General features: G+C 40.6%; 1 pseudogene; it reads left to right on the top strand.

Annotated features, from left to right (window-relative positions):
• Positions 1–10,774: 10,774 nt before the first annotated feature.
• LOC126206894 (5S ribosomal RNA) lies at positions 10,775–10,892 on the top strand (annotated as a pseudogene).
• The last annotated feature ends 1,971 nt before the right edge of the window (positions 10,893–12,863 follow it).

Below are 12,863 nucleotides of genomic sequence, written 5' to 3'. Positions count from 1 at the left end.
GGTAACGCTTGTCTTGATGGCCATTTGTCTGGCACTGAGTTTACGTCACTTACAGATTAGTGGTATTTTACCCTCACATTGGTTAGTTATTTTATGCCGTTTTATTATTTATCTTTCTTGGATGGTAGTCTATCATTGGTACTTCATGCATTTAATTCTGCATAGATAATTATCTTTTCTAAGTATTATATTTTTGACGATGTGTTGCCTTTTGCTCGAATGTTCGAGTGGAAGAAAAGCAAATAGGCCCTATAAATAATTACACAATGAGGTCTAGTCCGAATTTTCATAACCAAACGATGGGTAGGAAATGAAGAAATAGAATATTAAATTGATCAGTATGAAGTCTGGTTGTACAAAAAATTGGTTATTTAGTTGAGCGTAATCCAAGTAATTAACAGAAATATTATAAATCATTTGACATTTACATGTTTTGTTCATTTATATCTTTTGTGACAATTTATGTATCACTTTGTAATTGAAAATATGTTTAAGATTTTTTTCTTTACTTATTCCACATCCAAGACAAAGATTTCACTTGGACTGCGTGGAAGGTACATCAGTATATTTGTTTTCATTTGTAAATATTTATGCTTTGTATTCTTGTTGTTCTGTCATGTTCTGCATCCTGGAAGATCTCCTCACCGTAGATCTGTTGGAACAAAAAGTACATTTAATTTAACCTAATCGTCAGGAAATTTTTTTTTTCTGAATTTTAATGTCCGAACTAACATTGGAAAATGTACACTGGGATATCAAGTTGAATAGTGTGAGGTCTAGTTTAGCAAAAACCAAATTATTTGCCTGAAAGTAATCACGGTAATTAAGACGAACTTAATTAGTCTTCTGAGGGAAAATTGCTGTAATTCTCTTAGCTAAATGAAGAGCAGAAAAGAAACAGATGAAGTATCAAATTAACCAATTGAGGTCTGAGGTCGAAAAATCATATTTCATTGCTTAAAAGTAATCAGGATATGGGGAAAAACTTAATTAATGATTTCAGAAAAATTTAAATATTTTACTTGCAACTGCTTCTAACTAAGCAAATGAAGCGTCAAAAAGTTCATCTCTTCAAGGGGTACCTATTTTATACATAAAAAAGTTGCATTTGTGCGATACGTTTGTGTTGAAATAGCTTCTTTCGTATTAAGTGATAAATTCTGGACATTCCGAGAACAAAAGAAAGCGGAAAATTAGGTGTCCAAAAATCATACTTCCTGAAGAAAACTTGAACATAAAAAATTATAAATTGAAAAAAAGAGCTGTCAAACGTTTTTTGAAATAGTATAAATGTAAGAAATAAAACAGATTAGAGAAACATTTGACGCACCTTTTAATGATGCCAATTGAGAATGTATAGTTTGTCACTGTGCATAGGGGCCACATGTACTGACCCTTCATCCATCAGCACTTTTTTTCAGGTGTCATATTACGGCTGATGCAATTGTACATGTCATATCTGTACTGGCAACACATGTCAAAGTCACCCCACTCCCCTTCTCTCCCCTCCCCTCCCCACCACATAGGCAGTTGTACTTGTCGTATTTAGCTGATGTCAGCATAAGCACTTTTTCTTTCATCAAGGCTAATAGTCTCGATTCTGACATTTTTCAGTCAGTACTCCACGTATGGCTGTTTGCAGTTATTATGGCTAGCAAAAGCATTACCTTCCCAGCGGTTTTCTTCGCTGGTGTTAAGAATAAGGGCAAAATGTAGTAAGAGCCACGAAGATACTGAGGCGAAAAAATGTTTCTCCTGTTAACACTTTAGTAGTGACAAAGACGTTAATATAGAATTTACTAATGCTGGTGGAAGTGGAAACTGATTCATTGATGGATACTGCCACAGAATTAAGACTATATGTAACAAGTTTATTATGATTATTATTATTATTATTATTATTAGTGGTTACTTGAGAAGAAGTGTTATACATCATAGCAATTACAATTACAATTCCAAAAAGAGCTTGATCTGGGTGTCTACTTTCCCAGGAATAATTCATACTGCAAAAAAAAAGTTGCGAGTGCCTGAAGTCAGAGCTGTTGCCCGGCTGACTCACGGTGGCCGTGCATAATCTCTCTCTCTCTCTCTCTCCCTCTCTCTCTGTGTGTGTGTGCGTGTGTGTGTGTTTGTGTTTCTGTGTGTGTGTGGATACAGCTGCTGCTGAGTATGACACCAACCACCTAATGTCGCATCACTTCTGAAGCAAAGGGATGGAGTTATGTAGATCTAAATTTTACACCTATGTGTTATAATGTTATTATTATTATTGTTCTTGTTATTACTGAAACATGCTGCAACAGTTTATAATGGATTATACTGTAAATGATGAAAGTATGTGAATGCAGCTTGCCGCTAACTTGGTGTAATGTCTCTCACACATAAACCTGTACAGTAAAGTAAGGGCCTCCTGTTTTATCTTTAGGCTGATCCGTGATAAGACAGGCAAACAATTATACTAATGGAGGATTCTGCGTATTTTCTCTAATTTCATTCGCTCTCTCTCTCTGTCCTTTATCTATATACAGTTTTAAATGTAATATTTCATTACGTGAACTCAGCCCAATAGAATCTCTGGTGGAGCCCTTCGTCTTAATATTCAGCGGCTGGCTTGCTGTAAAAGATCTTTATATATATTATTATTGTTAAGCGCTGCATTCAGTTGGGAAAATCGATCGTTTGAACAATTCGTTCATTTTACGACAGATTTAGAATTTCAGATGTGTCCGAAGCCTTTTTGGACGATTTTATAAAATCTCGGTGATTGCAGGCTCTCTTCGTCACAACTGAAACTTCCCCACTAATTACAGGGCCAAGACAATCATCAGTGATTCAGACAGAGAACTCATTCGTCATTCACTCTAGAATAAAAGGGTCACAAACCTTATTTCTGAGGAAAATTGTATATTTAATCCATCTCCATTACATGTTCCGTTTTCTGTTGATTCCAAGTCTTACTTAATTTGCGTTTACAGTTTTTCTCTCTCTTCAAATAACCCGCTAGTGGCACAAACGTTAATAGCTCGCTTTAGCGAGAAGAAGAGCAAATATGTCTCTTTTAGCAACCCGACAATCTTCCAACAGATACTTCCGAAGCTGTCCTAGTTATCCGTCCCTAACAACCATGGAGAATACATATATGTATCTCTGTTCTTCCAAAGAATAAACGTACTAGAAAAATACCTTGGCGTCGACGAGCTGTCGGCGCATATATTACTAGAAAATCCGATCAGATACTTTCCAAAAGTGAATAAATGTGGATGATTTGATTGATAATTATTAATTATTGCGTGGTAGACGGTAATTTTCCGTGGGGAGATTACAAGTTCTTTTTCTCGTAAGGCGTTGGTACAAACCCATGATGTAAACCGAATGCACTTTATTAACCCACAGAAACTAATAGTCTCTCCCTCTCTGTCCCATACCTAGCATTTCCATAGTCTATAGATCTTCCTCATGACGGTTACTGATGGAGCTACATGCAGATCTCATCACGTTCATATAGTTATATGCTTACTGCAACATGGCCATGTTCCATATCCACTATAAACATGTGGTTCTCGCCTGATCAAAACGTCTAAAATATTGGTTTTAGGCTTTACATACAGTGTCCCTAGGAATTTAACGTACCGCTAATCATGTGTAGAGTGGGTTGCACTGTTGTATTTTCCCTCAGTACGTTGCATTATGCTGCATATAGGTGAATTCGAAAGTCTGGAACTGTTTCCTACTGTCTGAACACAGTATACATTCAGAAATCTTAAGAAGAACTCTCCAGCTTTTGGTCAATGATACTGCTGAACCCATTTACGTAGGATCAAGCATTGTGTAACAATTATTACATAATTAGTGTTATCGATTTCACCATACGTCACTTGTTACAACAAAATTAAAGTACACTATCACACAATATAGTGAGCACATGCTACGGTAGCTTCTGGCGTAAAGAGTTTCCATCGGTATTTCTGTAAAGTGTCATAGGTGGGGCGAAATGTTTACTTGGAGATTACATCCTGCATATAAAAATTCACCTAGGATTATACTTTAGTAGAAGCATGGACCTTTTTTATGATGCAGATATTGCTTTACTGTGCTAGAATGTAAAAGGCGGGCAGTGATTTTGTTTTGTAGTGTTTACACACAACACGTCAACTTGATTGTTATCTATGCCATACACTCCAGTTTTCGTTTCTAGACTTCGATGGCCTACGTTTCCGGTTTTCTTCGTCTTCATATCCATAACACATTAACCATGCTTAGAGGCTTTTTACAACGGTATATACCCTACAAAACATCACCAACAGACCGTAATTTTTCTACATGCAGACAGGCTTCCCATTGGAATATGACAGGAAGCTACTATGGAGTGCTTCACCTTTACAAGCTGTTATTCCATCAATTTTAAACTCTTCAAAACAGTTTTAAAGTTGATATCGCACGCACCGAGATAGAATACTACAGTATTCGAAATCCAAATAAGGAGCACAATAGCCGGCCGAAGTGGCCGTGCGGTTAAAGGCGCTGCAGTCTGGAACCGCAAGACCGCTACGGTCGCAGGTTCGAATCCTGCCTCGGGCATGGCTGTTTGTGATGTCCTTAAGTTAGTTAGGTTTAACTAGTTCTAAGTTATAGGGGACTAATGACCTCAGCAGTTGAGTCCCATAGTGCTCAGAGCCATTTGAACCATTTGAGCACAATAGAATGTTTTAGTTGGCAATAGGATGGATCGTGGGTTTTGAACCTGTGCAAGACTCCTTAAGTGTATTAAACACCATCAAACAGTATTTACAATGTGCTCCACTCTTGTCTGTAACAACTGCTTCCATGCGACATCACCTAATGAATAACTTACAGAACTGCCACTGTGTAGGTTTTAACAACGTTTATGCTGTTATCTTCTGGCGTACAGGTAAACCGTTAATTGTGTTCTATTTGCATACGGCTTTAATAAACTACTCTGACTTCGATAAATACGTCGCAGAAGTGCTGTACTGAAACCTTGGGAGGATGGAGAGGGGGGTGGGGGCGGACATTGTTCTCCACAATACCGCCAGCGGCACAGTTTGTCCGTCTCGATTTGGTTCTGTCACACAGATAGCGGAATTTACCATTAAACTGTTCCGATGCGCTATTATTCTCCACCAATTTGCGGACTATGGTGTGACGTCATCAATATTACGTGAAAACTCCGCGTTAGATTCACGTGCAATTGTGCTTCGTGAAACCACGCTATAAATCTACATTAACGGGCTTGAGATGCTCTCTATGGTTCTTTGCCGTCATGCAGCAGTCATAGGAACCGGCCTGTTTCGATAGTTCTACGAAGTTACCTAGGTGGAGCATAACGTTCTCTGGCCGGTGTCATCTCACATGTAAAACGAAACCTTGGGTTAGACTAGACAGCTGAGGCAGACTGTTCACCATGGATGACTTTTAACACATATTAAATCGTCCATAATATAGTTATATGTCAAATTACAAGTTCAGGTGTGAAAAAAGTTGTTGATAAGCACTTTAAGGATTTTATAAAGTGTCCAGACATGTGACTACGGGAAACTTGCGTATTCCTTGCCTAAAGAAGATGATATTACCAGGCTGAAGACCACAATACATAGTTGAAGAATCGCTCGTGTATTTGATCTCTGTGGAAGACACTTTACATATGCACGCAATGACTTTCATCTTTCTTTTCAGTTTCTGTGTTATGGAATAAAATTACGTTACTTCGACAGTTCTTCATCGCTATCGCTGCTGTAATCCCATTGTTATCGTCTCTGTTTTTCTGTGTATTAGGACATCGGTGTATTGTCTCTGCAAACCAGCAATATCACGCCATCACACTCACACACACACACACTGTGATGTTGAATACCATACCTCTTAACATATAAAGCCATTTTATTTAAATTTTTCTTACTCGAAGTTCGAATGTGGGTTGAGGACTTGACATTAAGTGCACATTTCAGCCGTAGTAGCATTAAGGGATGGTAGAGTCTCTGATGTCATTTCCAGTTGTGACCTCCTAATTTGCAGAACACAACTACTTACGTATCTACATCTACATATTTGTACGTTATTGGGAATAACATCGCTTTCATACGAATAGTGGCATTTCTTTAACAGTTATAGAATTGTGTTCTTACAGAGAAGGTCTTGCGTTAGGTGATATGCATATTTGGCGCCTCTTTCTGCATGCAAGATGTGTGAAATCTTACACATATTACAGCTCTATTTTTGAAACTTCCTGGCAGATTAAAACTGTGTGCCGGACCAAGTCTCGAACTGTGGACCTTTGCCTTTCGCGGGCAAGTGCCTACCAAGTGAGCTAGCTTCAATTCTGCCACTACCTCAACTCATACCTTCCTACCTTCTGAGAATCGGAAGAGCTTCTGTGAAGTCTGAAAGGTAGGAGACGAAGTACTGGCCGAAGTAAGGCTGTGAGGACGGGGTGTGAGTCGTGCTTGGGTAGCTTAAATGGTAGAGCACTTGCCCGTGAAAGGCAAAGGTCACGAGTTAGAGTCTTGGTCCGACATGAATCTTTCATCTGCCAGGAAGCTTCATATCAGCGCACACTCCGCTGCAGAGTGAAAATCTCACTCTCGAATTTTCGTAGAGGCCTTGCATATAACGAGAAGCGTGCAGGCTGTCTGTGTACTTTGAGTTGTACAGACAATTTATGTATGACAATATTTAACTTCAAGCTTCGTTGTGTTTGAAGTGTGTGAGAAATATTATGTATAATGCAATTTTATTATGCTTGAATTTTTGTAGAGTACTCCGATAAACATGTATCACAGTGAGTAATACAGACGATTAATGGGCCGAAATATTCCATTTTGGAGCTTAATAGTGCTTGCAAAGTGTGAGACGTCTCAAAATAATTGGTAAGTAATTTTACATGTTTCTGAGGTGTTTACTCTGATGCTGTCTTTCGAACTGTCACATGCCTCACTGTTACCGTCTCTCTCGTGAATGTGTGTTTATGAACAACACACGTCGTTTTGCAGTTTAAGTGATATATCGTAAACAATCACCTTATTCCCTTCTAAAATCGAACACCTTATTTCTTCCTTCAATAAGAAGACAACTCTCTTGTAGACGAATGTCTGGTGGTACTTCAACTAGTGGTTGATGTAGCTGACTACAGGTTTTATTTTCATGAGTCATAATTTCTCGAAATGCTACAGAAGTTTGTTTGTAATACATGTCATCCAATGGATTTTCTCTTGAGGTTATCTTTGCTCCCACTCACCTTTGATAGTGATGAACGAAAGAAATGTTAGGTAATGACAGCATACAGGTTATCAGACTTAAACACACTTTACCTATTTAGATACTATTGCAACACGAACATTAAATTTTGTTACTCATTTTAGAATATTGTGGCATGAGAGATGTAATTAATTTGAGCCTTACAACGCTGCTTTTGTACTTAAACTCAAATAAGTACCCAATCATTTTTGCAGTATTTGCTATCAATTATATTTTTACAGTGATACATCTTCTTCACTCTCCCCTGCTTCCTGAAACACACTTTAAGTTCAAAATAACGACGAGATACATATTGAAACTACTTTCATGTAAGCACACTGTGATAAACCACATAAACACTATATTTTTTTTGCACAGGTTGAATACATACTGTAGGTATTTAAATACTGCTGCAATAAAAACATTACATCGATGCTGTAAAGTAATTGATTTGAGACTTGAGATTTTTTTATTGTACATAACCTCAACTAGCTCCTAGATAACAGATGTAAACATCACACTTTTCGCGTTGTCGACGTTTTTTGCAGACATTTTAGAATACGGTGTTATGTAGATATGGAAAATATTTAATTCTTCTAAACCAAGTTGACAGACTATCTTTTGAAAACTATTACCCAGTAAAGACATCTGTTGGTGGAAACCAAGTTGACAGACTATATTTTGAAAACTTTTACCCAGTAAAGACATCTGCTGGTGAAATTGAGAGCAATTCGTGGTAAAGAGACCGAAATTTTCTCGCCTTTAATAGTAATCTGTTGCTGACTATGAGAACAACTTATGTTAAGAGATCAAACGTTGTCGTTTTGTAACAGTGGATCCATCTGTTTGTGACAGTAAGCAACTGGAATGTGAAACAAGACTTGACTTTATTTCGCGTTTTCAGGGTTTGCAGAATATAAATTAAGGTAAAAGTGATGTTCAACCAGTACAAATTCCAAATTCGTTATTTATATTTCATAAGCAGATATTGGTTTTTAATTATGTGTAGAGAAATATTCTATCTACTCGTTCCACTATTCAATGTCAAATGATATATATATAGCTCTGAATTAAACTTGCTGCTGAGTCAGTCTGAAAAGAATTTTTGGAAATCAGTAATTCGTTTCTAGTTGACAAAATTTTAGGTGGATGGATCTTGATGATCAGCATCAGCATGACTCGCACAGTTGTCCGCGAACCAACAGCTGTACAGTATGAAATGAAAGTTGCTCAGAGGATGGAAGCTTGCTTGCATTGGCTGATAGGACAATATCAAAGGGCACGGGGCGTGAGGCAGGGGTCGCATTGATGATAAGTAAGTGCTGTCGCCGATGTAAGCAAAATATAACAAGCGCAGCTGGAGAGGAGAGGAGCCTATCTTTGTAACTGGGAGGGTTGGCTGTGATACTCCATGGACATGCCCAAGGATTTGTGGAACATGTGTATGGGAACATGTGTCGCAGATACATCATGCATAACGAAGAATAGGGTCGCTCAGCAAACACGGAGGCCAGAGCCATTGTCTTGGCTGTGCATACACCATGAAGTGAAAGATTTAAAAGTGATCCGATGTTAAAACTTACGTACATCCAAATAGTACAAATACCGTCAAGTATTCCTTATCAAAGCTTTATTTACAAATTCCCCTGTACTATCCCTAGATTCCTGTAACAGGATTTGTGACAAACACTGCAAATGCAGAACTTTACTGTCACCCCAAACTGTAGTATTGCTTGTGTTTTTATAATAATTTTTACAACAGCCTTTTTACCTGCAGTCCTTCTACATCTACGACTTTTTCAACAAACTAGTCACACATTAATAAGACATTTGAGCAGAAAGTTAAATGTTACATAACGCCATCTCTAAAATTTATCAAAGCCGTGTAGCACAATGAACAAAAGTACTTAAAACTAATTTATAATGTAACTTCACTTTTATCGAAGTTATAGTTAAAACTTTATTAGTAGCTCTCGTAAAACATACACCATTATTTGTAAGTACCATAGAGTTTGTTGACTGACAGACTCCGTCGACAGTTGAAGAGGGACGTAACGTGTAATAAGCAAACATCTATCCAGACCATCACACAGGAATTCCAAACTGCAACGGGATCCACTGCAAGTGCTTTGACAGTTGGGCGGGAGGTGAGAAAACTTGGATTTCATGGTCGAGCTGCTGCTCATAAGCCACACATTACGCCGGTAAATGCCAAACGAGGACTCGCTTGGTGTAAGGAGCGTAAACATTGGATGGTTGAACAGTGGGAAAACGTTGTGTGGAGTGACGAACACGGTACACAATGTCGCGATCCGTTGGCAGGGTGTGGGTATGGCGAATGCCCGGTGAACGTCATCTGACAGCGTGTGTAGTGCCAACAGTAAAATTCGGACGCGGTGGTGTTATGGTGTGGTCGTGTTTTTCATGGAGTGGCTTGCCCACCTTGTTGTTTTGCATGACACTATCACAGGACAGGACTACACTGGTGTTCTAACCACCTTCTTGCTTCCCACTGTTGAAGAGAGATTTGGAGATGGCGACTGCATCTTCAACACGATCATAATGCATGGCATATAGCGGAGAGGTTACATCACAATAACATCCCTGTAATGGACTGGACTGTACAGAGTCCTCACCTGAATCATGTAGAACACATTTCGGCTGTTTTCGAACGCCGACTTCGTGCCAGGCCTTTCCGACCGACGTAGATACCTCTCCCTTGTGCAGCACTCCGTGAAGAATGGGTGACCATTCCCCAAGAAACCTTCCAGCACCTGATTGAACGATGCCTGCGAGAGTGGAAGCTGTCATCAAGGCTAAGGATAGGCCAGCACCATACTGAATTCCAACATTACCGACGAATGGCGCCACGATCTGGTAAGTCATTTTCAGCCAGGTGTTCAAATGGTTCAAATGGCTCTGAGCACTATGGAACTTAACTGCTGAGGTCATCAGTCCCCTAGAACTACTTAAACCTAACTAACGTAAGGACATCACACACATTCATGCCCGAGGCAGGATTCGTACCTGCGACCGTAGCGGTCACGCGGTTCCGACTGTAGCGCCTAGAACCGCTCGGCCACTCCGGCCGGCTCAGCCAGGTGTCAGAATACTTTTGATCACATAGTGTATATATGTATGTGTGAGTGAGTGATGTGTGTGTGTTTGTGTGTGTGTGTGGGTGGGTGTGTGTTTGCGTGCGGTTGTGTTTTCCACATGTCTTGCTAACCATCTGGACTGACTTCAACCAAACATGGTACACTACCACTTACCGTCTGGTAGGAATCGCTGTATTAGCAAGAACGACCTATTTGTCAATGGGGAGGGGGTGGGGGGATGAAAGAGAAGCGTATCCCATGACGCGCGATTTCCCAGAATGTTTTCATCCAGTATTTGAGAAGGAGAGCATTTAGTGACTTGCAATCAACTCTAAAGACAATTTGAAACCTATACGAACTTTTTTCCTCGCTGGCCACCCTTACAAAATACGAAAGGAGATATGCTTGCCTCTTACTACTTTTCAGGCAACGGTCTTGCCGCAGCGGTTACACCGGTTCCCGTGAGATCACCGAAGTTAAGCGCTGTGGGGCGTGGTCGGCGCTTGGATGGGTGACCGTCCAGGCCGCCATGCGCTGTTGCCATTTTTCGGGGTGCACTGTGGCAGGTGATGCCAATTGAGGAGCTACTTGATCAAATAGTAGCGGTCAAGAATACATCATAACGACCGGGAGAGCGGTATGCTGACCCCACGCCCCTCCTATCCGCATCCTCCACCGAGAATGACACGGCTGTCGGATGGTCCCGGTAGGCCACTCGTGGCCTGAAGACGGAGTGCTTACTACTTTCCCGACGTTCATGCAGTAATATTATCGCAAGACGTTAATTTATTACTTCTTCACTACTAACTGCATTGGCGAGATATTTTACAGACAGTATGCACATACACCACTGGATGTTAGTGCAAAATTATACCGCTGTACGAAATATAGTTCGGGAAGTATAGCGCTATAATTAATTAATGCGTGAAAAACTGTCTCATCGTACACGATGTTTGAATTTATTACTTCGTTGCTACTAGCTCTATTCGTGACACATTTTGCAGACAGTATCCACATGTGCCGCTAAATGAACATACAGAATTTTATCATTGTCCGACATACAGTTCAGGAGATATAACGTCATAAACATTAAGCACATGTCCTGACTCTGCTTGTACGGGCGAGGAGGTAAATAAATACCTTGGAAGGTGAGGTTTGTCCGCTAGTAATAAATATACTGTGGTGTCACCGCCAGACACCACACTTGCTAGGTGGTAGCTTTAAATCGGCCGCGGTCCATTAGTACATGTCGGACCCGCGTGTCGCCACTGTGTGATCGCAGACCGAGCGCCACCACATGGCAGGTCTAGAGAGACGTACGAGCACTCGCCCCAGTTGTACGACGACGTTGCTAGCGACTACACTGATCGAAGCCTTTCTCTCATTTGCCGAGAGACAGTTAGAATAGCCTTCAGCTAAGTTAATGGCTACGACCTAGCAAGGCGCCATTTGTACCATTGCATGTATCTCAAGATAGTCTCACTTGTATCATCAAGAATGCTGTATACCAAAGGACGATATAAAAGTTAAGTGTTCTAGTAGCTACGTTCTTTTCTTTATCACATTCATTACGAATCCTGTTCCAGACTTAACGCCAGACGGCGTGAGTTGACGCGTGCCCTTTCGACTACTTCACTGTGGACTGGCTGCCTTGTCAGTCCACTACATATACCATGGACTGAAATTGTAATATACAGCGTAACGTTTACACTAATGCGCTTGCTGAGTGATTGGATGTCGTGTGCTCTACAGAATTCGTTCGTTGGAGACAGTTGCCACTGTAAGAGACGACGCGGCCCATTACGCCGACCGATCAAGACTTTTCAACTGCCAGTCCATTCCGTTGCTCACGGCCGCTCCTGCATTGCGGTTACATTTATCCGGCGAGCAGATGAGTTTCGGCCGTGGTCGACACCGTCAGGTGGTGACAGCGCGCCGCGCGGTCACGAACGGCGCAAGTTGTCGGCGCGCACGCCGCCCGCAACTCGGGCACAACTCCGTCACAAAAGTTCGCCACTCGTGTTACGCAGCCATATTTTTATTGCTCAAGTTCCTCGCAGTTATATACGAGTTAGCCTGTCGCGAGGAAATGTCCCAAAATTTGGAAGAGCTCCGCACTGTGTAATTTTGTGCCTGTTACCATCAGTTATGGCATGTAAATGCTCACGGAAGGAACTTTATTCCGGCCAACGACGTAAACTAAGAAAAAAAAAGAAGAGTAACGTGTGGTCTTCAACTAAGCGGTCGCATAATTTGAGAATTATAAACCTTGTAAGAATTTGTCATAAATCACGACTCCAAAGTCGGGGAGCAACACGGAGATTACGTGACACTCTCGTATTCTTCAGCGCCTATTACTTGCCAGCAGCTTTTAGTCGTGCAGACCGACAGAGAACTACAGGATTATCTCCAACTAAGACGTATTTCGTATATTGCGGAGGAAATAAAGTTACGTTTGCCCTCAACTGTGCCTTAATCTGACAGTTTCAAAGCATGCAACTTGTATAGCACCAC

The sequence above is a fragment of the Schistocerca nitens genome, chromosome 1, assembly GCF_023898315.1.
Source record: "Schistocerca nitens isolate TAMUIC-IGC-003100 chromosome 1, iqSchNite1.1, whole genome shotgun sequence".
Lineage (NCBI taxonomy): Eukaryota > Metazoa > Arthropoda > Insecta > Orthoptera > Acrididae > Schistocerca > Schistocerca nitens.
Note: the sequence above shows the minus strand (reverse complement) of the source record. Positions and strands in the feature narration are given on the sequence as shown.